The following is a 25,868-nucleotide window of genomic DNA, read 5'->3' on the forward strand; positions in this document are numbered from 1 at the left end:
CTATGGAAAAATGAATGTGAGCATTCTCAAAAAAATGTGTTGTTGCATACAACAAAGTCATTGCTTGAGTGGAACAACTTCTGCTTCCGCAATGGAATATCCTCCTTTCTCTGCCCCCTTTGTCTCTCCCCTTTGTGCCCTCCCAATCATCTCTGGGATTTTCCCTAACCCCACAAAGCAGATTTTAGAATTCAGGAGTTACATTGGGGGTGGGGGAGAGGAAGGGGATGTTCCACTGTAATGACTTTATTGGATACAACCCTGTATGTTGACATTTTGAGTCTATGCTTTCTGGTTAAGGTAGTCACAGTACTCACTCACATACTCTCAACAATTACAAATCCCAATAATGTCCTGGGTCCACATACAGAAGACCGGGGCCACTAGACAGGGCAGGGGTACACGGAGGAGATCACATAATTTAATGTATGTAGATGGGATGGATCTTATGCATGCCTGCTCAGTAGTAAGTCCCATCAAGTTCAGTGGGGCTTTCTTCCAGGTAAATGTGGACAGGACTGCAACCTAAATAAGCTGTAAAATAAAAAGTTTTATTTTATTGGACTTCCTCCTTTAGGAACTATGGGCTAATAGTTATAACTGCCCATATAACAACATGATTTACAAGTAAGCAAGTTGAATAGGATATTATGTAAATACAAATATTTCACAAGAAATTATGCTTCTGAGGAGGGAAACTGCTGTCTGTAACTGAAGCCAGCTGTAAATTCATTTCCTTAAGGGATTAATGATGCCATCCCATAAGCATTCAGAAATCTGGATTCCATCAGGAGGGTCGGAGTTTAATGTTTGTCCTGTCCAAAATTAGGAAACACCAGAATGAACACATCATTCTATAACTGATCCCAGTTCAAATCTAAGAGGGAACTACTAGCTGACATTGAATCTTAACTTCCATTAAGAACTGTCTGATGGAAATCGTTGGTTATAGATTGGCATGCCTTGTAAATTAATGGAAACTTTCTCCGCAGGATTTTTTTTGTTTGTTTAGTTGTGAGGTATCCAGGTTTTTGACTGAAAAATTCTAATTAAAGTGTTTAATTATTGGCAGAGTAAGTGAAGGTGCCACCCACATACAAGTTTGCCCCAATCTCCTCTGAAGACCCCTTGCATTTGGATTGCAACTGCTTCATTTCAAACAATGTTGGTGACAAGAAAACATGAGCACAGCACAGACTGCAGTGAGTCACCTGCCAAATCCCGCATTATTTTTCAATGCAATTTTTTTTCAATTAAATAATAATAATAATAATAGAAAGGAACATTACTGGAGTGCAAAGCTATAGCTAAAACATCAGTACTCAAAACATCTGCCTGTTTACTTGAGCTCTTTGAAAAGTTAGGCTGGATCAAAGGATAGCTCAAAGGGTATCATTACTGTTAAACACCAACAACAGTTTGGCAATAGGTTTTTTCCCCTCAGACTTAGAGAAAACAAAAACACTAAAAGCTAGGCCATACCCAGTATACCAGGGAGTACCTTAGTACAAAGGCTGCTCTGTCTTTGTGTATCAAACCCACAAATTCTGTGAAAAGGAAGCAATTACATGGCAAGAATAACAAAGATTCTGAACACAAAATTATTTATTTGATGCACTGACAATCCCAAGGGCTCAGAGCAACAGTGACCAGAATCCAAAGAACCAAAGGCAGTCTGGGTAGGTGGGGCTGGCCTAGGGTCACATTCCTCTTCTATACTTCACTGCTCTCCTGCCCAGACCTAAAGGTCAAAGCTCAAGCTAGGGAATTTGTGTTTTCTAGAGAAAGTGGTTTCTTTTCAGGAGACAAAATTATTCTGACTGCTTGGAGCCCCATCTTGTATACCTAAATACAGACCATTAGTGAAAATGACCAAAGTCTGCCATATCTTAGAGAGAGAGAGTGATCTGGATTTATAATTCCATCCACAATATGGTACCCATATATATCCACGTGAGGTGCACCCCTCCAAGTTTACATGTGTTAAATCACCTCAGATAAATTTCTCTAAGCAAAATATAATTGGTAGGCAGTCTGTTTAAGTAAGCTATGGAGCTCAGCAACAACTGCTACAGAAAACAGACAACCATTCTCTTGAAATAAAAAATGAAATAATGAAACAAACAGGGAAGGAAAATCCAGCAAAGGACACTGATTCTGAATGCTAGGGGAAATGTGCCGCTTTACATTCAATATTTGCAACCACATCGCTGAAAAGTGTGATTCATTGCCACTGTTCCCTTTTCAAATGGCTTTACCAGATATCATATATCATTCTGAAGTCATTTATCAGCTCCCATTTTCTAAAGGGCATATTATGATCAAAACTACAGCATTCGTCTAAACCGATTCCCTTTACAATTATAAAAAACCTGAACTGCTACATTTAATGGGATGCAAGTATTTCTTAAATCTACAGAGGGAGAAAAGGTTATAGTACCGTGTTTGCTACAATTTGGTTACTCTTTTGCCTTCTCTCCAGTCTATAAACTAATATGTGGTGGCAAATCTGAATTCCCTGTAACATATATTCACGCTGAATGAATTTGCAAATAAATCCGACAAATGATGAAAAATAAGTAAGCCACAGATCTCCTAGCTGCTTTTATATGTACAAAGGAAAAAGGAAAACTCCAGCCCTTCCCTCCTCCTCATTTTTCCAATCTAAATCAGCAACAGATATTAGTATCCATATATTTTTCACTGTTGGCGAATGGCAGTCTGCAGGGGTGGGGTGGGTAGGTTAGAGCAGCTCCCTCCCTCCCTCCCAAACTGCCCTAGGAAGTAGATTAGGGAGACTGAGAGACAGGCCCACCCAGTGAGCTTCATGGCTGTCAAGACTGAACCCATAACCATCTTTCAGGTCAGGAGCTGAACCAGTGAGTCACATTCAAGGAATCCATGGAAACACATCAAAGTCAAGAAGACTTGCCCTGCCACAATTAAAAAAACAACATGCTTTTTATTACCCTCTCCAGTAGGGTCCAGTGCCACCCTGGGTGGGGTGGGGGGCAATGTAGACTATGAGAAATACTTCACTACCAGGAAGATGTTCTCAGTTTTTGAAGCCTACTGTTCAACACAACCAAGAGTCAGCCTTTAATCCTTGTTGAGAATATTCCTTCTAGCAGTTCACCACATGGGGAAACCACACACAGAAGCAAACATTTCCTGGTTCTACTCCCAATTGCTGAGGAGGAATATCAACAAGGGTCTGTCACTCTAACCAGTACATCAAATGTGCCCTTCTTTGGGATTTGGCAGATTGAATTTTGTTTGAAAATGAGCTGTCTTTACTTACACAGGGCTCACCCTAGCTTTCCGGGTGGCTTGTACAATTCACAGAGTGATAAAAATAGAAACAACAATCAAGATTTTAAATATATATATACACCATACAGCAGGAATGTACAACAATGAGAAAATCAGCAGGATCATAATATCAAATAAAAAGGCACATATATGGTGCATAACATTGCCTGTTCTACACCTTGCTCAGAGAACTAATACAGCAATGGCTCTCCATACCAAGCAATAATATTCTTCTAAGTTAAAGATGTTGTCAGTAGTGGGGGTTGGACAGCACAACAGAAGCTTCACTTTTCCCTCACACTTTACTTTAGAATTCGAATGTTAACGTTAATAGGATTCCAAGACAAAAGTCTCCTTGCATCTGCATCTCCTGCTAATTATTTGAGAGGTTCTTTTGCCCCAAATAAATTCCAACTTTTGAAAAAAACCCGCATATTCTTCATCTACAGAACGAGTAAGAAAGGAGGCTACAGAATAAGGAAAACCCACAGTGAGGCAATTATGTTGGAGAAAAGATACAGTAGGGATAATAATAAGAACAACAAATGAAATTACCAAAAGAGCTAAATTAAAGGAAGTCATGTATCAGTCTATGGTGTTGGTGAAGGGCTGCTGATATATTATCAGGTTAATAGCTTGAGCATTGTGATCTGTGTTAAAGGCTGTTCAGTAAGCAATTTTACAAGTTCATGGAATCTTCCCACTATAGCTGTTCTAGCCAGCATGATACAACACTACAAGGACACATAAAGTTTAATGGCGGTGGATGGGAACGTACAAAATGGTGGCCCCATACAGGATGGAAATCGGACATAAGTTATTTATTTTTTGTTTCCAGCTTTACTTGCATCAGGGGACACTAGACAGCCAGCTGTTCGTAGTTATTAGCTGAATAGACAGACCACTTCCTCTGTTTACAGTATCATAATAAACCCAGACTGTGATCTTATACATGGGGCTGGAGGGACCCAAAGGCACTTTTTTAAAAAAAGAAACTATATATTATAGAGCTCCCAGGCTATTTCTTTGTTTTCATGGTCCCACTGAATAATAAGAGTTATACTTACATTAAAGATTTGTATTTATTTATTCACAGAGACTGGACAAACTGACTCACTAGTAGCTCTCATCAGACTTTGGGAGACCATTATACACAATAATGCATGCTAATGTAGTGGTTCATAGATTATATACTGGAAATGTTTAGATAGCTACCCCATAGTATATAACTTTTCCCCAAAACATTATTGCTGACCGTGCCTCTCAATTCATAAAGGACTTACCATATACTACACCCAGCTATAGGTGAAACTGGTTTCTTGCATGTGCTTCCACTGAAATCAATAGACTTCTCCTAAATATAATGTGGGGCATGCATTCATTTGGAATGCTCAACTCACCTGCCATGAAATAATAGATCTTTACTTAACTCCTGTTCTATGTTGCAAGCACAGTCAATGGAGCATCACATAAGCAATACTTCATAAGCAGCTCATCTTGAATGTTCACAATAAGCATTAAATATCCCTGTCCCACAAAATATAACCCCTCTCCATCACCACTCCACCCAGATATTATCTGCAGGGTTCTGCCATCATTGCCAAGAGTTTAACATGGGGGGAAATGACTGTATATAAACTTGTTTCAAGATGTCTAAAGGCAGGCTCTAAGGCCTGGTTTGCATACAATGACCAACATGTATATGACACTTGAAATCATTTGTGTACAGTGGCTCAACATACAGATTTGGCAATGCAATCTTCCTTTCTGGATGTTTGAAGGGATGAAGACTGCTTGATCCATGTGGCAAATTGCTGCACATGAACTGGGCACAGTGTGGTAACAGCTGCCAAGGAGAGATTCCTCCATATGGAAGCCATAGTATGCAAGTTCACATTGTGATTCTGAAGGCATAGGAATTCAGAACTGCTCCAACTAACAACTCCAGTGAACACAGCAGCAAATGCACACACCCTGTTGAGGTTTGGGCTGCAACCAGTGTGGGGTTGCATTCTCTTGTGGAAATCCAATTTTAAGAGCCACACATCTATCTACTTCCTCAGGGCAGGACTAAATGAACTTTTAATTATATCAACAGCCTTGGTAACCTTTTGTTCTTAAGGCACCACAGGTGACGATCCATCTCACTAGGGCATGGAAGAACTTAGCCCCATTCACATAAGAGTGAAACCTTATCCCAAACTTCTAAAGGTTGCAATACTTTTACACAACGTTGAATTATAACATTAAACCTTCCCCATGCATCTCATTCTGCGCAATCAATAGATTGTTGTGGCACACCAAGGGCAATGTGCAGTGCAAGATTGGCCTCAAAATGTTAGATGGTATGAATTTAGCAAATGAGTTTCATATGCATGCAGGCAACTCCAAATTTATGTGGGGGTTCAAGGCACCACATGCGTTTAAGTGAAAACACGTATATTTGAAAAAGTGTGCAAACACTCAATTCCACCCACCCCACCCCTTTCTGTGATGTTTTTGTGGTATTTTTGAGTCACTTCAGGGCTGGGCACAATGCATGTATGCGCAGTCACACACATATTGAATGCACGTGAATGGGGAGTTGCCTGTATATAACTTTCAGCCTCTGATTGAGGAAGTGAAAGCAGGTGTCAGTTTTAGAAATAATATTTATTTAATTTTACATACCGCTTCACATTTCAACAGAAATCTCAAAGCAATTTACATTTCCTAACTAAAAGGAAACAACGCAAGAAATGCAATACAAATTCCAAAAACAAAACAAAACAACTTTAAAGACAACTCCAGATTTTAAGTAACATAATTGAAAACAGCAATAAATTAGGATTGCTAGAAGATGGGTAGGAAAGGGTTCGCCCAGAAATAGCAATGGAACATTTATTAACATTTGAGAAGAATGGTGTGCTATACATATCTAAGAAATAGAGAGGCAGCCACCTTCTAAAGATGGGAAACAGGAAGATACCGTGACTGAACGTCGTGACCATAATGTAAGGATGGCCAAACCAAATCGTTCCGAAGAAATTAAAACATCACCTGCAGGTGATATTCTAGGAAGTTCAGAGCTTTCATAGAAGTGTCATTAGGATCACATAATCTAAGCCGAAATATATGGTGGTGGCCTCACAACTCCGGACATATCACAGTTAATGATTATCTAGACCTATTTCCATTGGGCTTTTGGCCGGGATATGGGACTAAGACTGACCACTGTGGCTGATTAGCTAAAATCTAACTCCAGTGTTGGAGCTTGTCTGTTTTGAATACCAGTTGGTGGTAACCATAGAAGTGTTGTTGCCCTCAGTTCCTGCTTTGGGGCTTGCCATAGGCATCTAGTTGGTCACTGTGCGAACAGGATGCTTGACTAGATGACCACTGGCCTGATCCTGTAGGCTCTTCTGATGTTCTTTTGACCTTTAAGGCCTCTCAGCTGCTTTAAATACCATAGATTGTTATATTATTCTGCCTGGTTGGGTGGAGCCTTTCAGGCATTGTGTATTGCAGTGGTTCTGGGCCTGTCAGGTTGCCGGGGGGGGGTATGGTTTGATGCCATAACTTTTGCACTATGATGTCCCACAGGGTTTTGACTTGTCCCCCATTTTGTTTTTTAATATAGCGGTACCTAGGGTTGCAAACTTAATTTGTTCCGGAGGTCCGTTCCTAACTGAAACCGTTCTTAACCTGAGGTGTGCTTTCACTAATGGGGCCTCCCATTGCCACCGCGCCGCTGGCACATGATTTCCATTCTCATCCTGGGGCAAAGTTCGCAACCCCGGAGCAACTACTTCCAGGTTAGTGGAGTTTGTAACCTGAAGTGTTTGTAACCCGAAGTGTTTGCAAACCGAGGTACCACTGTATCTACATGAACTGAGCTAGCTTATTTGGAGTGAGGCACTAGCAAAATGGTGGCTGGAATTCAGTTCTATTGCTTCTCGCCATTTAATACAAAGGTAGCAGTTGATATCTTTGCACACTGCCTGGATTCCAGACTCACTCTAGATTTTCTTTTTATTCTTTCCAGACCATTATTTCTGTGTGTGTTTACGTGTATATATTAAAAATATGTATTTTTAACTTAACCGTATCTCTGGATTGTGGGATAACCAGACTCGTATGACCATCATGCTTAAGTCACACGTGACAGAGTTAATACAATAAAGTAAGCTGCCAGGCTTAGCTATGTCCACTTCCCCTCACCTTTTGAGGAGCTAGGTAATCAAGCTTTATTCTCCTCCAGTCTACATGTGAACTTCAGTGTGTGAGCTCTGAGCTGCTCCTTCCAGCCACATAGTTTTAACAAGCCTCTCTTGAGTTCCCATACCAATAAACTAGGAACTTTTACCACTTCTAGCTAAGCTAGCTACTGCCTGGGCAACTTTTTCTGCAGCACATGAACCTGACCTTTGAAGAGTTTGTAAGTAAACCAGTTTTTAACATACCAAGCATGTGGTCTTTTTCCTATGCTGAGGGATTATAAAACTTTGGAAAGAAATTTTTTAAGGGGACATTTTGCAATTCACTTGGAGGAGCGTATTTTAAAGGTTCAACAACCTATATTTCCACGCTTTACTTTGCTGCATATTTTGTGATTTTAAATCTCTACTGTGGTTCTCTCACCAAAGAAGACTTGCCCTTAACAGGGATCTTGGTGCATATATATATATATATATATATATATATGCTTTCGTAGATTTTCACGGGTACAGGAATGCAGGTTTTGGTGTCCTCGGGTGTCTTCCCGTGTAAAAGTTGGGGTGTCTAGGCGACGTTTCGACGAGGTCTCACTCGTCATCTTCAGGCTGGTGCTTTCGGCTTCTTGTTACTGGAACAGAGCAGGATCTCAGTGTTTGAGTTCCTATAAATACTGTAGAGGGGGTGTGGTGTATAGCCTCCAATGTTCTGGGCAGAGAGGAAGTTCCCAGGCTAGTGTGCCTTTTCTTCTTTTGTTCCTTAATTACTTGAGAGATATCTTGAGTGATTTCTTGAGTGATATCCTGAGTACCACTTAGGTGGGTCATTAGGTGTGGATTAGTTGTTAAAGTCTTTGTGTCTTGACCTCTTGAACTTTGTGAAGAGTTTTCCTGAGAAGATGGCTGTACTGTACTTAGTTGTGCTCTGGCTTGGCTTCGTGTATAGGGGCGAGCTGTGGTTTTGTGGCTTGTGTCAGCCAGATCTGTGTAGGGATTGCAGGGGGGTGCAGCATCCGGAGGTGCCACCATGGATTGGCTACTGGATGGTGTCTGTAATTCATCTGTGGAGAGGGTCTGGGTTTGGGTCTGGTGTGGTTGATTGGTGTTGGCGTTCTGTGTGCCTCTGGATCTGGTGTCAGTTTTTGTGGGGAGGGCTAATTTCCAGATGTCTGGCAAGCGGGATGTGTCGTCACGCTTGTTCATGTTGTGAGGGTGTTTCTCTATCTCGATGGCTTCCATGATTATTCTCTTGTGGTGATGTTCCGTGTTAAAGAGCAATTTGGAATCTGCAAAATTAATTTCGTGTCCTGTTTCTTTCATGTGTTGGAAAAGAGAGGAAGTTTTTTCTTCTTTTTTGACGGCATTCTTGTGTTCTGCGATACGTGCATTTATTCGTCTGTTTGTTTGTCCAATGTACGTGGCTGGGCAGACTTTGCAGGGTATTTCATAGATCCCTTGGTTTTCCAACTGGATTTTATCCTTGGGGTTTCTGAGGATATTGGCTATTTTTTGGTTGGTGCAAAAGGCTGTTTTGATATTGTGTTTATGGAGGATTTTGCTAATTTTATCTGTAGTGCCCTTGATATAAGGAAGGAGGGCCATGCCATTGTTTTCTTCTGTGTCTTGGTTTTTCTGTTTTGCTGGTATCCATTGGCAATTAACACGTTTGAGAGATTCTGTAACTCAGTTGTCAAGTGGTCTTTGTCAGCCAGGCGTTTGGTTCTGGATATCAAAACAGCCTTTTGCAATATCAAATATCACAATATCAAATATCACAATATCAAAACAGCCTTTTGCACCAACCAAAAAATAGCCAATATCCTCAGAAACCCCAAGGATAAAATCCAGTTGGAAAACCAAGGGATCTATGAAATACCCTGCAAAGTCTGCCCAGCCACGTACATTGGACAAACAAACAGACGAATAAATGCACGTATCGCAGAACACAAGAATGCCGTCAAAAAAGAAGAAAAAACTTCCTCTCTTTTCCAACACATGAAAGAAACAGGACACGAAATTAATTTTGCAGATTCCAAATTGCTCTTTAACACGGAACATCACCACAAGAGAATAATCATGGAAGCCATCGAGATAGAGAAACACCCTCACAACATGAACAAGCGTGACGACACATCCCGCTTGCCAGACATCTGGAAATTAGCCCTCCCCACAAAAACTGACACCAGATCCAGAGGCACACAGAACGCCAACACCAATCAACCACACCAGACCCAAACCCAGACCCTCTCCACAGATGAATTACAGACACCATCCAGTAGCCAATCCATGGTGGCACCTCCGGATGCTGCACCCCCCTGCAATCCCTACACAGATCTGGCTGACACAAGCCACAAAACCACAGCTCGCCCCTATACACGAAGCCAAGCCAGAGCACAACTAAGTACAGTACAGCCATCTTCTCAGGAAAACTCTTCACAAAGTTCAAGAGGTCAAGACACAAAGACTTTAACAACTAATCCACACCTAATGACCCACCTAAGTGGTACTCAGGATATCACTCAAGAAATCACTCAAGATATCTCTCAAGTAATTAAGGAACAAAAGAAGAAAAGGCACACTAGCCTGGGAACTTCCTCTCTGCCCAGAACATTGGAGGCTATACACCACACCCCCTCTACAGTATTTATAGGAACTCAAACACTGAGATCCTGCTCTGTTCCAGTAACAAGAAGCCGAAAGCACCAGCCTGAAGATGACGAGTGAGACCTCGTCGAAACGTCGCCTAGACACCCCAACTTTTACACGGGAAGACACCCGAGGACACCAAAACCTGCATATATATATATATATATATGCGCACCAACATGGATCTCAAGAATGAGTACCTTAAAATAATAAGGAATTTCATTTTTACATTTAGAAATTATCATTTTGTCTCCTAAAGGAAAGTTGAACCTGATCTTTAAACCTGTTTAGAGGCAGAAAACTATGCATGCCATTGGGGGGGGGGTAGCCAATGTCCATTACAACATATTGATTGATATATGGAATATCAGAGCTTTTTCTAGCAGATATAAATTAATAAATATGCTGCAAAGAACACAGCCAAAATTATGCATAATAAATTGCCAGTGGACCATATTTCATCTGTCTACAGAATGTGTACACACACACACAAATATTTTGTGTATGTATGCATACATCTGTTATATGAATATGTGTGTGTGTGTGTGTGTGTGTGTATGACTCGTTCACACACAGAGAGGGGGCCATGCACAGAAAGAGAACAGGAAACTATAAACCCAACAACACAACGGAAAGCTCTGGTGCATATAATTTTTTCCAGTTATTTTCTGAGATGAGTAAAAGAATACATTGCAAATGTTTGTTCTTTCATCCTTTTAACAGTACTAACCATGGAGCCTTTAATCTAAGCAAGAAAGAATTTAAATGAGTTTCTCAAATCTTGAAAAAAAATAAAAGACACAGGGAAGTTAAATATAACCTGCTACTTTTTAAGTGGCCTTTATTTTATTTTTTTTAATAAAAAAGCTGAAAACAGAAAAAAAATGCAGTACTCAAATCAATGGGCTGTTTTGTACAAAACACTAAACCATAGGTTAGTGCTACATGTGTGAGCCAGACCAAGTCTGACCAAAACTTGGGATCATGTACACACACACACACACAAGGCGGGGGGGGGGGAGAGAGAGAGAGAGAGAGAGAATGAAAGGGACGATCCTACTACTGTGTTTACTTTCAATATCCACTAAACCTGGTTTGTTATTATGTACAAACCAGGGCTTGTGGTTTAAATCAAACTTGGATTAGTTGAACAAGCCAGCTTCATAAGCCATGGTTTGGAAATAGCTTGGCTGGAAACTTACAACTTTGTTTTAAATGACAGTTGTTGCTAAGTAATGACAAGCTATGATTTGTGGAAGCTGAATGTAAACACAGGAAAAGTCCTTCTGCTGGTTGCTCAGTGGAGGCAGGCTGTGAACAATAATGAGGGGAGTTTAGACCGCACACAGTTGAGGAAACTATGAGCCACAGAACAGCCATATTTGCGTAATGACACAGTTCATTGTGGTATCAACAGATGCATTAAAAAGAGGTAAAAAATACACTGTTCAATTTATCACATTTATAGTGTGCCTTTCCACAGAAGCATTCCAAGTAGCTCAGCAACTTACTTTTTTTAAAAAAAACCCCTCAAAATTTCAAAAACCCCAAACATCCAGAAAAATTTATTAAAAACAGTCAGAAAACAATAAAAATAAACAAATGTAAATTAACAGTCCTGATCTCCAAACAACACACAAGAGATTCTGGCAACTTCACCAACAGGCTTCTAATCTTAGTGTTTCTTACGTCTGGAAGTGACACACTCCTGATGAACTACTTTGCAAACTGAGGGAGGGCTGCTTGTATGAACCTGCTGAGACATTATTTGAGGCCTAGCTTCAGGCACCTTCAAAGGCTAAGTGGGTGGCTACTGGAGATGGGGCCTCTTCTGTTGCGAGGCCCAGACTCCCAACCCCATTTTCTCAAGGAGGTTTCAGTGCTTATTTATTTATTTGGAAACATTATGATTAGTACCACTGGCAATTTAGAACATACATCGCACTTGCAAAGGATTTTGCAAAGAGACTATATTTTGCAACATCTCCATAAAGCAATCTTTATAGCATATACCAATTTTTGCCAGCCTGGTGCCTTCCACATGTTTTGGACTAAAAGGAAATGTAGAAGTTGAACAAGGAGGGCACCAGGAAATGGCAGACTTTGGGCATCAAAATTTCAGCGGCGCCCTGAGATGCCAAAATTTGGTGGCCACCCCGTCATTAGACATTGTTGCAGTGCCTCCTGCTGCACCCTCTCAACTGGGTGCCCAGTGTGGGCAAATGGGCCGCACTCCCTTAAATGTGCTTCTGCACCAGGTTGCATATGCTGCAAGAAACTGTTGGTGCTGCACGTCTATCATCTGACCAGTAGAACCGATGTCTTTGCAAAATAAACACAGTAGTACCTCTGGTTGCGGACGGGATCCTTTCCAGAGGTCCGGTCGGATCCCAAGGTTTTCACAACCTGAGGACCGCTTCTGTGCATGCGTCAAAACCCGGTAAAATACTTCCGGGTTTGCCGCGCACACATCCCAAAGTTTACGTAACCAGAGGCTTATGTAAACGGAGGCATGACTGTAAATAGAAACAAAAACAAGTAAGAGTCTACACAGAAGGACCTATCAGGCTCCATTTTAAAAACTGAAGGCATTGTCCCTCCAACCTAGAAGGCTGATAGGCAATGCTACTTCTTTGCTCCTCTGGTCTTATTGTACCATAAAAAAACAGTACCTATGCTTCGAAGATGCCAGGGCTTTACAAGGCCTGGCTATTGTTTGTTACACAGAGACAAGAGAATGCCTCCCCACCAAGGCCTTTCAACTACCAGACTCTGCCCTCAGCGAAATAAAGGAAACAATCAGCGGACTGTTCTCCACTGCCTCCAGATGGTGCCCCACATCCAGCCCCGCTCTTGGTTGCCCTCTTCTTCTTCTTCTTCTTCTTTGTTTTGTTTTACACACACTATGCGGTTTCATCATTCATCCTGACTGTTTGATTTAAGTCTCCATTCCCTGGATCAAGAAAGGCCTGGCAAGGGAGGAAGAATGAAAGAAAGTGACACATTGACAGCTTCTTTTTCACAGTAATGAACCAAACTGCACTCTCTTCTCCCCGCCGGCCTTTTACTATCGTCTTTTCTTCCTCTATAAAGGAACCCCGAGGGGACAGAGGGACAGGTTGGGGGATCAGCTCAGAAGTCTCTTCCACATATAATGTTCTGTGCCTCCACATGTGGGCTTCTCCAATGGAGCCCCTGCTGAGCCCGAGGATTATTTTTAGCTTATCTAACTCTTGCTTGTTTCCTGTATACAATAAAAGGATATCTGTTGACAAATGGCATTAAAGTTTCATCAGGGTACCTCGCAGTCAGAAAGCGTGCAGGCTGTACACCAATGACTTTGGCTCTCATCAAAAACAAAGTTTCTTTACATTGGCAAACAGGACATTCAGATCTATTAAATGATCTAAAAGGTTAACTGCTATATCTACAGTATCAGTAAGACTTTAATCCATTTTTTAAAAATCAGATTTACATGCAAGGGATAGGAAGACAGGAGGCGATCTTTGTAGAATCGGATGCTTTGTGTGTTCTTTGCTTTACAAAAGCAAAACACAGATTTTTTTTCAGTCCAATATCAGGTGCTATTGCATCTATAACCAATTTCAGGGTACCCTAGTAAAGGGGTCTGAGTTGAATCATAGAATCATAGAATCATAGAGTTGGAAGAGACCATAAGGGCCATCGAGTCCAACCCCCTGCCAAGCAGGAAACACCATCAGAGCACTCCTGACATATGGTTGTCAAGCCTCTGCTTAAAGACCTCCAAAGAAGGAGACTCCACCACACTCCTTGGCAGCAAATTCCACTGTCGAACAGCTCTTACTGTCAGGAAGTTCTTCCTAATGTTTAGGTGCAATCTTTTTTCTTGTAGTTTGGAACCATTGCTCCGTGTCCGCTTCTCTGGAGCAGCAGAAAACAACCTTTCTCCCTCCTCTATGTGACATCCTTTTATATATTTGAACATGGCTATCATATCACCCCTTAACCTCCTCTTCCTCTGAAGTTTCTGTCCTGAAGCCAAGCGGGTGTAGAAGTGCCATAGAACTTCTGGAATCAGCCTGGGGAGGACCAGCTTATTCTTGAGGTGGTCCATAACCCAGGCATGACCCTGTCCAAACTTCAGCCTTCCCACAGAAGGCTGATATAGGATACACACCCAATGCCTAAGCCAAAGCCTACCTAAATCTGTAATCAATAAAGTTGTGGCCGAGTCTTAACTAAAGTTGTGTCAAGTTTATTCCACCTGTTATCACTTCATGACTCTGCCTATGGGGCACGCTGCAAGTGGGTCTACAACCTCTTAGAGTCTTTGGCAAAACCAATATTCTGAATTAAGTTGTTTTAAGGAAACTGTTCCAATTTGGGGGGGGGGTGTTTTTGCTCACTGGGTCTGCTCCAATTTCACTTCAGAATCAATTATATACTTTTTGTCATGATTTGTCTACAATACGGCTTCTCAAGCCTGATCGTGATAAGCTTCCAAGTTAAAAAAAGAAAATGCCCAAGGTTTCTAAGATAAGAAAATGTGAGAGTTCTCAGCTAGAGAGCAACAGAAAGAGACTGAATAAGCAGAATTTTGTTTGGTACATATTGGAAGGGGGCAGTGTGTAAGACAATATTGGGCCTGGTCACAGAAAAGTTCTCTGTTTTCCTAGCTAGCAACTGCCCATTTAATTTAACAACTGTTTGTGTTTTGATATTTGTCAGCACAGGCACCAGGTTTCAGAGGACTGTGATCAAAGACAGCTTGCTAGACCTCCCACCCAGAAGCAAGGGGCTCCTCCTCCCAGCAGAGCCAAGTTTACCTAAATGCAGGTGGTGGGAGAGGGCCCCCCCATTTTATCCTTATAGCAACTATGAGATTGGTTAGGCCAGGCATAGGCAAACTCGGTCCTCCAGATGTTTTGAGACTACAATTCCCATCATCCCTGACCACTGGTCCCGTTAGCTAGGGATGATGGGAGTTGTAGTCCCAAAACATCTGGAGGGCCGAGTTTGCCTATGCCTGGATTAGGCTGAGGAACAGTCTGACTGACTCAAAGTCACCCATCAAGCTTCATGGTTGAGTTGGGATTTCAACTCTCGCCTCTCAGGTCCTAGTTCCAACCACCACTCCACATGGGCTCTCCAGTGCATTACCTCTGCTGTGTGCTGCTACCAGATCCGACCAAACATTAACTAACACACATGCGCACAAGCTACTAAAATAAGAATGGAGAAAATAGCAAATGTGGTTTCTGCTGCTTCCAGTACCATTTCATTGGCATGACCTCTATCTGTACACATTCATAATAGCTTTTCTGATAGGTATCATCCCATAAGGATTCACTGCAATGATTTGTTCACATGCGGTTTGTCCACTCATGAACACTTTGCCAATGATTAATACTACTCTACATCCTGGGAGATTTGAATCCCTGCACAATCCATCTTCTTGCAAAACGTAGTGTTTTATTTATATGAAATTCTATACCATGTCCCTTTTTGAAGATGCTGCCCTGCTATTTCTGGATGTATTTTTTTTAATATTCTTTTTATGTTAAAAGAAATGAGAGGGGGAAAAACCAAAGCGTTCAAAGGAAGGAACAAACAGCATCGTCACAGGGATATCATAAAGTACTCCAGCTCCACAGAAGGGCAGAAATGAAGCCAGAATCAGGATGCAAGCAGCCAGCTAAGAGTTTCTTGAGTGGAAAAGAGAAGAAATTGAATTAACTCACACAATATTAAAAGTAGCAGCCTGTATAGACCCGCCTGATTCACAAATTCGTTAATGTTGCACCCTCAAGTTTACCTGCTTAAATTGAAAACAGGAATTGAGGGGCTGGGAGAGGATAGAGGGGATGTATAGTTCCTGCTACCAGAATACAGTGGTGCCTCGGGTTACATACACTTCAGGTTACAGACTCCGCTAACCTCAGGTTAAGAACTTTGCTTCAGGATGAGAACAGAAATCGTGCTCCGGTGGCGCAGTGGCAGCAGGAGGCCCCATTAGCTAAAGTGGTGCTTCAGGTTAAGAACAGTTTCAGGTTAAGAACGGACCTCCGGAACAAATTAAGTACTTAACCTGAGATACCACTGTAGAGATAAACATGCAAACCGGGCTATCACACTTATTTAAAAGCAGGTGAAAACCCCAGAATCTGGACTTTGCTATTGAGTATTTTGAGGAAGAGAATGAACTTTGGCACCATCCCTTTCCCAGCAACTCACTTTTCTTTTATGAAAAGTCACCTTACAATTTTTAGAGAATTGTTGTCTGGGCAGCCTAGGACCTCCATACACACTGCCCAGCCTTGCACCCGGGGAAGGTCACTTCGGTGCTAACGCAGCAGTTTGGCTTCACCCCCAGAAGAGCACTGCATTGTCTCTTGAGCCAGACAGATGCCAACATTTGCATGTGCAGCCTGGCTTGTGTGTATGCAAATGTTTGTGAGAAAGACCAACCTCTTTAGATCTTGTTTTGGGCTTCTTGGGTAGAAGTTGCCAAAGACATCCTCTTTGCTCCAGTGCGGAAGTTGGTCCTGTTCCTTTTCAAAATCCCAATATTACTTCCATTACTTATATAGTGCTATCAGCATGCATAGGGTCTTGAGTTCAACTTCCTCCACCTAATTCTGCAGCAAGTTTCATTGCCAAGTACTGTAAGTAATTCTAGCCACTGTGTTCTCTTATTTACAATCCAAAATAGCATAAGTTGATGCCTTTGCTTTACATGAAGCTGGATTGTTTACATCAGCTTTCCAAAACATCTGGCTGGCACCAGGTGGCCAAAGGCTGGTTTTCATCTTCAACGGCTTCTTTCAAGTCTGACATTAAACACAATGCTAGACCTACTGGGTTGCTGTGAAGAATTTTCAATTATTCTTAACTCAAGCAACCAGTAGCTAAACTCAAATCTCCCAGACCTTAAAAGTTGGCTAACCTCACAACATGCTTTACTAAATACCTCCAGTGTGTTTTATGAACAACTGCCAAGTATACTGGGTTGGGGGTCGTGTCAAGTGTAGAGAGTAAAAAACAGAGCAGATACGCACTGTGTGCCAATTTCTCTGTGTTATGACTAATGTGACATCATGAGTCGCCACTAAATCACTGCACTGTGAAAACAAACACTCCATCACAACAGAGCACTCAACCTTCATCTTGTTCTATGGCAAAAAAATAAATAAATTCTCTGGAGGTTTTCCAAAGCCACCTGCTACCTAGTACTTAGCACCTCTATCATCCATGTCAATGATAGGGGCTGTCAGCTAGTACCTGGAAAGTGGGAACTTTCCATAGCTTGTCACAGACACATAGAAGCGTTCAGTAGGTTCTAAAGAGGCTGCTTTTAGTAAACCAATTTTATTTCGTGCAGGAACGTGCATTTTCAAAGGACCATTCAGTCACAAGACCATATGGATCACTTTTATGCATTTGGCCCAATGTCCAGCATTCTGTACCCAGCATTCGGTACACCCAGGAAACTCACGAGCAATTCCATCAATAGCATGCACATCTACTGCGTGTGTTCCCAGTCTTTTGAGCATTAACTTATCAGAGACTTCTCAAAGTTTAATCAGGGCTAAAAGCCATTATTGGATCATTTTCAGCTGCACAAATAGGGACATGTAGATTAGATATTACAGGGAATGTCCAAACTTTCAGTGACTATAGGTATTGAGATGCGAGTGCTAAAATTCATTGGTTATTAAACAAGAAGGCAGTAGTTGCCCAAAAGGAGGGATGCAATTTTTCAGTACTTTTGCAGAGCTGCTATTATACAATGCAATGTGGCAATTGTAATTGCTCCACTCATTTGTAATCTTCATCGACTTCCCATGTGTTTGTAGTTTGGTGCTATTCAAGTGCATTCAGCATGATACAGTTGGTATCATGAAAATGCTTCAAGTCTGGAAAGGCTTTTATTGTTTTACTTAGATTCTTATATCACAAACCAGGAGTTGCACTCTTGCTAAACCTCAAACGTTCAGAACCGCATACAATGAACCTGGCAACTGGAACATTCCTAGTAGAAGTGAAGTATGTGTTTGTTTTATGCTAAGAACATGGAAATTTAGGTTTCTGATGCTGTATCACTGTTAGTTCCAGTTCACACATGTAAGATGGGAAACATCAGCTGCATAAATAAGATCGCTTCCTGAAGAAAAATACAACAAGCCATAGAGTCAGCAGAGAAACTTAACTGGACCTCGTTACTTATAATCTTCAGGCAATTGTATTCCAGCTAAGTTCTACTCAGAAACGACCCACTGAAATTGATGAACCAAAGTTAGTAACCTCCATTAATTTAAATGGGACTATTCCAACTAACATCGTATACAACCCAATGCACTGGTAGTACATGATTAATCACAAAATAGAACTTAGCATAAAATACTAAACAAAACAAAGTACAACGGTTATAAAAGCAAATAAACTGAAAATGGCTTTCAGAAAACAAAAGAAAAAGAAAGAAATATACATGGTGTGCATTCTAATTCTTGATATATGCATACTTTATTCTTTTCTCTTTTTTTTAAGGCAGAACCTTGTAAGGTTCTTTGTTATGGTGAAGAATGTACCACACACACTGTGACAAAATTCCCTTGATCCTTTGGCCTGCAAGGTTTTTTTTGTCCCCGTTTTCCATTCCATTCGTGCTCCACAGCCTTAGTATTTAGCACAGAGAAGTTGTGCATCACAATGCAGGTTGCTAAGTGACAGTTACAATATGTGCAATGACCAGCTCCCACACAGGTTTATGGAATCTCTCAGCCTGTGCAAATGTAGAACTGATTGAATGAACAGTGGGTGACACTATATTGTGCTTCCATGGAATTGCTCCAACCCAAGTAAGTCAATGCCCCCCAGCCTTTTTTTTTTTTTTTTAACAAAGAACAAATGAGAAAATGGGAGATTTAATTAGAAGTCTAGCAATCTTACCTAAAAATAACACGCTGTGTAACAAAATGCAACTTCCATAAAATTTTCAAAACTGAAAAGGCTTGATTTTGCTTTGTCCAGTTGTCATGTTAAACAGATAAGGACAACAATAGATAAGGCTGGCATACTGAAAATGTGATTAGCTCACACATAATACACGCTTATCCCTTATTCTAGATAACTTAGTATAATGGATACTCTTTACAGCTCAACATTATAACTGAAGTTAACAGACCAGAAAATGCACTCACGTATCATGAAATCACTTTTTCTTTTTTGATGTTCAGCATGCAAATTAATTATAAACTACACTCAGACCATGGGAACAATGGAGGGGATGAGGGTGGCAAGAAAAAAAAGAAGGGAGGTGCAATCAGCTAGAAAAGGCTGGAGGTTTGTTGCAAACAGCTGAAATGTCAAACTAAAAATGAGAAGTCTGTGCTTAGTTCAACACCCATTCAGTGTGTTTTCCCATTAACCTTGAAAGTGATCGTATTTATGGTAGCCGCGTCAGCTGTTCTTAAGTATTCATATTTTCATTTCCCAGTTCCACATTTCTCTTTCAGCTTTAAATACAGCAATCAAAACGTCCATGCCCACAGCACCATTGTCAAATTATCAGTAAATTATATAAACCAATAGCTAACTCATTTTCCAAGTATAGATCCTTATGCAGCCAATATGGCACCCAGCCCCATTCAAGAGCAGGCACCCCAACCTTGGCCCTCCAGATGTTTTGGGACTCCCATCATCCCTGACCACTGGTCCTGTTAGCTAGGGATGATGGGAACTGTAGCCCCAAAGCATCTGGAGGGCCGAGTTTGGGGTGCCTGACCAAGAGGGAGATTATTAGTGGAGGTGGTGACAGCTGCCATGGCACTAACAGCCATGGGGGTGGGGGCAGGTAGCAGCTAGTCACAGAGCTGGTGGCAGCAGCAGGGAGTCAGGGCAGGTCTATGGGTGGCAAATAGGCTGTGCATAATCCACCACTCTTTGTAATCTGCTGCCTAAGGCATGTGTCTCAGTGTTCCTCATTAAATGTCCAGCTCTGCAGAGTATCCTGGGAAAGGGTATGGAGTACACCTGGACAGGAGTACTCCACACTTCAACATCTTGTTTTAGGTCCCACTTGAGTAAGATGAAAATAGTATGGAATTGTTCTGAGAGAAAACAAAATTTGACACCTCCTTGAATATATTCACTGAAAAGAAATTTAAGGAATGAAATTTGTGGAGAAGGCAGAACTTGCTGAGGGACATGCAGTGGTGGAGCTCCTCAAAATTTTGACCGATTCTGGCCCACAACAAAGACCTGCGTATGCCGATTTGGCTATAAACAATGGCCCTGGGTACGTTGTGCTGACAGAAGTAGGCAAATGTAAAGATTCCTATCTTACTGACTTTTTTAGACTAAAATATAAAAACGCCTCCCAGAGGTCTCCATCTGCTGTAGCTGCTGAGAGCCAGCGTGGTGTAGTGATTAAGAGCAGTGGACTCGTAATCTGACGAACCGGCTTCGCTTCCCCACTCCTCCACATGCAGCTGCTGGGTGACCTTGGGCTAGTCACACTTCTCTGAAGTCTCTCAGCCTCACTCACCTCACAGAGTGTTTGTTGTGGGAGAGGAAGGGAAAGGAGATTGTTAGCCACTTTGAGACTCATTAAGGGGAGTGAAAGGTGGGATTATCAAGTCCAAACTCTTCTTCTTCTAAGTGCATCAAAAATGGCAGCTAGCCACCAGAGGAACTCAGGCAGACTATTCTCTTAATACAATGGAAGGAATGGCACAACAACTGAGAGCCCTTAAGGATCAGAGAGAAAACTTGCAGATCTTGGTTCTTGGATCAAGGAGGTGGAGGTCATGACATCAGAGGCGATGTAAAGGAGCTTGCTGTGTTTTAAGCTAGTAATGTCTACATGCTTCCAAGCTAGCAAGATCTACTTTGCTTTCCCCCCTAGAACTCACAGGTTCACCAACAGAAGCTAAATACAACTTAGTGTGCTCGCTGTCCTTCTGTGCCAGAAGTGAGCTCACTGTCCTTTCTCACAAAAATCCATTCCTCTCCCCCAACAAAGCTTTTTTAATTGCAGCAACCTAAATTGGGGTGGGGGAGTTGCTGCTGTTGCTGAACAATTAAGTCAGAAATCCTTGACAAGACTGCACAAATCACCCAGATATCCACCAGTAGATTCCCATCTATTCTGCCCACCTGTGGCTTTAAATTAATTAAACTGAAATATTTGTTGAGGACTCCCCCAAACCCTTCTTAATCCTACTGCTATTTGTGACCACTTCCAACATGAAACTTTAAACAGGTAAAGTACTCGAGAGATTTGTCTCCGTGGATGGCAAGGCAATATTTGCTTTCATGCTATAACCAACTTTCGTGCATATGCTGTGAAAGACAAACTCCAAGAACAGCAAGATTTAAAGAAGGTGGGGGAAAACTAGGGTAGAATTGTACCACTCTACTCTCCTGCAACATATTCACAGTTTAGCATCATGGAAGGGTCAATTCTCAAATAAATTAACTTCAAAAAAGAAACGATAACAAAAATGTTGGTTCTAGAGTTCCCATCTGATGGACAAAGGAACACATGTGATCTGTTCTTCAGACTCTGTCCTCCAGCCTGCCTCAGTGCCATGTGGACTGAGCAAATGGGTGTCATTTACCCCTCTCAGAGCTACAATCCCCAGCACCCTTGACAAACTACAGTTCCCACGTTTCTTCAGGGGAAGCCATGCGCTTTAAATGTATGGCATGCACCCAGTTTAGGTAGCAGTGGTGCTGTTGCTCCTGTGCTGCAAAACCACAATGGAAACATTTTGCTATAATTAATGCTGTCCATGGACATTCATGAAAGTGCTCTAGTTTCACCTGGTTTCTCAGCACCACAAATAAACAAGGTTATCAGCCCCGGGGCCCACTTCAGAGAAACATGATCCTGACCCCTGAAACACGGAGTGCTTCCTTTTATATAGTTCTCACTGTGTCCTATCCAGCTCAGGTTAATGCAGCCTCCAGCCAATACAAGGGTAATTCACTCCCAGGCTGAAGTTCCAGCAGACAATCTAATAATCAAAGGATTAGCTGCAAACAGTGACTGATGGCCTTCTAAGAAACAGCAAAAGCTAAAACAAACAGAATGTTTTCAACTATAGGCTGGAAGCACAGGTTTGGGCTCTGGAGGGCTTTGAGGTGACTCTGCGTCAATCGCATCTGCTTTCTGCAAGTCTTTAAAACGGCCAAAAGAACAGCTGAAAACATAAACTTTGAAACTCCATCAGTGGTAAAATTTGCAAGCTGTTAATACAAAACAAGCTTAACACCTCTCTTCGCTTTGGGCAGCACAACAAAGCAGCACACAGGATAGGAAGCATGGCCTGCTCGTGTGTATCCTGTTTCCTTTCCCCTCTTCTGCCATTAAATTCTGAAGCTTCTAAAGGGGCTTCCAAAAATAAAAAAGAAGGAAGGGAGGGGGAAGAGTTGTCTCATCAAATAATAAAGTGTAAATAGAGATCTGAGCCACACTTGCCCTAGATACAGAGGTAAGCACATACAGTATTCTGGTTCCTACAGTTTCTTCCACAATTCTACAGTTTATTAAATTACACATAAACTTCCTCTTTCACTTCCTCTCTCTTTTGAAGTAAAGATTCCAGGTTTCTATGGGCGCTGCTACATTGTGCATTGGAAGCCATATTCTGAATTTCCCAAATCCCACGCTTTCACATTTTCCTCCAACCAGGCCTGAGATAAGCTGATCATTTATTACAAGGAACATGCCTTTATTCACATGCTGCACACATAAAACACTCCAGCCACAGATTGTCATATTGCTGTAGCTCTCTGAAGTGTTCCCTGGGCAAGCCCAGGATTCATTTCCCATTGATCTGTAACCAGTTAATCTCCCTTTTCTTAAAAGATGAATTTCATGCACCATTAAACTATGGAAAAACAACTTTGCAAGATTCTAGAGCTGAGCTTCAGCCCTCAATACCAAGGCCAGTACATACCCACCTGCAAGCCTTTTTTCTCCCAACAATGATGCAAAGGGCATTCTTGGTCAACACCCACTTCTGACAATTGTACAGTGCCCCAATTCTACACAGCACTGGGAACTGTCCACCACTAAAATTAATGAAACTAAATTTTAAGAAATGTGCTTAAAATTGGGATGAAAGTCCAAAGAATCCACTTGCCAATGACAAAAGCTTTGGTTAATTTAAAAAAGCAAAACCCCAACCATTTAACAAACTCTTCCATTACTGCAGACCCCTAGATAAGAATGTATACAACGTTTATAAAAATGGCACTGGGCTATTTTTAAAACTTCTTTTACCTCACAATTACAGGACACAATAGCTTTGATTCCCCATATAACTCAGTTGGAACTCTTGTAAGCCGACTGAGAGGAAATGTCAGGTTTCAGAGGGAAATTGGCTGTTGTAGTTGCTCAGAGATTTCAGAATCTCTGCTTTTGAATAACTTGTATAAATGCACCTAGCACATATATAGTGTGTTTGAGTGGTCTAAGCACATAATGCACTTTAGGCCACTTTGGAAATAACCAGGGCTTTTTTTCAGCCAGAACTCAATTCCGGCACTTCTCAATGGGGTGCCATTGCCATTCTAAGAGAACGAGGGAGGTGTTTATGGTGAATTCCGGCACCTCTTCTTCTAGAAAAATAACACTGGAAATAACCAGTGTTATTTCCCAACTAAAAGATCTTTGGCCCACAACCCCCCCCCCCAACCTTCTTTACATTAGGGCTGTATGAGATTTCAGTACAACATGCTTGGTCAGATATACCCCATACAAATTAATGCTGTAATTGTTCTCATTATTAAGAAAAACGGTAAAGTGAGCTCCCAGGTATATTAAAAAATGCAAAGCCGTCTATTCAATTGCTTCTGGCTTTGGTGTCTGATTTAGTCCGTCTTGAGTGAAAGCCTATTTAGTGGCTACCAGGCATGGAATCGGTACTATCCACAATTGGTGTCACTATTAAGTTTGTTTGGAGAGCCAAGTGTACTATGTCAGCAATAATGAGAGCTATGAACCCTGGCTCGTTTTGTCTTGGAGGGTCATCATCTGGTTTACCCGTGGAGCACAGAACAAAGAAGCAAAATGCCTTCTTTACAGTAGTAAACACTAGCCATAATTCTACACATATCTATGTATGCTTGCCTCTCCAGAATCTATGGAGCCTAAGGGTGCTTAGCAATGCACTGAGTTTAACCATGAGAAAGGATTGATCCTTAAAAAAAGGACTATAAGCAGATATTTATAGTATACTAATGGCACTTACAGTCCAGTCCTAAAAAATGTACTGCACCTGCAAATAAGTGTGCCAAACACAGCCCCAATGTACGTGCATGCATGTGTGCATAAATAAATTTCAAAGCTCCTTTACGTTTATGTTGGAAGGGCACTGCACAGCTAATACAAACAGATGCACCACTGCAGATCTTTAGGACTTAAGAAGAGAAGAAGAGTTTGGATTTGATATCCTGCTTTATCACTACCCGAAGGAGTCTCAAAGCGGCTAACATTCTCCTTTCCATTCCTCCCCCACAACTAAGACTCTGTGAGGTGAGTGGGGCTGAGACTTCAGAGAAGTGTGACTAGCCCAAGGTCACCCAGCAGCTGCATGTGGAGGAGGGAGATGCGAACCCAGTTCCCCAGATTACGAGTATACCGCTCTTAACCACTACACCACACTGGCTTTCTTGATACTAGTATGTCAAATTACTTAGGAACACTGGAATCTGCCTTATCAAATTATTGGTCCATCTATCACTACACTGTCTACGAACGCTAATATCCAGCAACTCTCCAGGGTTTGGAGCCGGTATCTTTCTTAGGCATCCTAGAGATTCCAGGGTCTGAACCTGGATCTTCCACATGCAGAGCAGATGTTCGACCACTGAGCCACAACCCTTCGACAATTCAAGCAGAGGTGGCTCACTCCTTCTTAAATTTTCACCCCACCTCTGCAAGGCAAAGAAAGTAAAGTAAAGTCATTAAAGCAAGAATCCTACATGCACTTACCTGGAAAACAAGTCCCAGTAAACTGAATGGGACTTCCTTCTGACTAGCCATACATATAGCATACATATAGCATACAGCATATAGCATACATATAGCCATACATATAGCATTGCACTGTAATAAGCTTCCATAGTACATCCATGTAGTGTTATGATCCCCTTTCTCAGGATCACTTAGCTCTTTTCATCATGACTGGGGAAACGGAAATAATTGCTCGCAACTATATACAAAACGAGATGCTAGCACATATCACATCGTACTGCCGTTTTGATTAGTGAATATATTGATAACTAAGTTTCAAGTTTTAAAACTAGTTTTAAATGGACAAACCCACAAATGCAGTTCACTTTAGAAGATCATCCTGACAAAGCAGCTGTTGCCTAACCTAAAAAACAGCAATATAAATGACCATTCTTAACTTCCTGGAGAAAATTTCTTCAAGCGTGGCCCAAAATATTTCGTATAACAGCATAAAGAGAAGTTATGAAGTGCCAAAACATGAGGAATCCCAATGGGTAGCGCTGTACAAATATTCACATAAAGCTAAAATGCAGATTGCAACCAATGCCCTTAATGATAACCAGCTGGTGGGTTCCGCCCCCCCCCCCGCAGCCTCTCCCATTAGATTACATGTTGCCCTTTCTAAACATCAACTCCCACAAGACTATTAATAATGTCTCCTAAATTAGATTGTTAACATCTGCTGATTTTTGTCAATGACGTGTTGGGCT

General features: G+C 41.5%; 1 protein-coding gene and 1 long non-coding RNA gene across 11 annotated transcripts in view; one reads left to right on the forward strand and one right to left on the reverse strand.

Annotated features, from left to right (window-relative positions):
* LOC309335526 overlaps window positions 1–3,055 on the forward strand; it is a 50,490-nt gene extending 47,435 nt beyond the window's left edge. For all 3 annotated transcript variants that reach the window (XR_014153557.1, XR_014153558.1, XR_014153559.1), the window contains one exon: window positions 1,073–3,055. This is a non-coding gene — a long non-coding RNA (uncharacterized lncRNA). The remainder of the gene's footprint in view (window positions 1–1,072) is intronic.
* EFCC1 (EF-hand and coiled-coil domain containing 1) overlaps window positions 1–25,868 on the reverse strand; it is a 63,249-nt gene that overhangs the window by 33,078 nt on the left and 4,303 nt on the right. The window lies entirely within an intron of this gene.

The sequence above is a fragment of the Podarcis erhardii genome (assembly GCF_964252035.2).
Source record: "Podarcis erhardii genome assembly, chromosome: 2".
NCBI classification, from domain to species: Eukaryota; Metazoa; Chordata; class Lepidosauria; order Squamata; family Lacertidae; genus Podarcis; species Podarcis erhardii.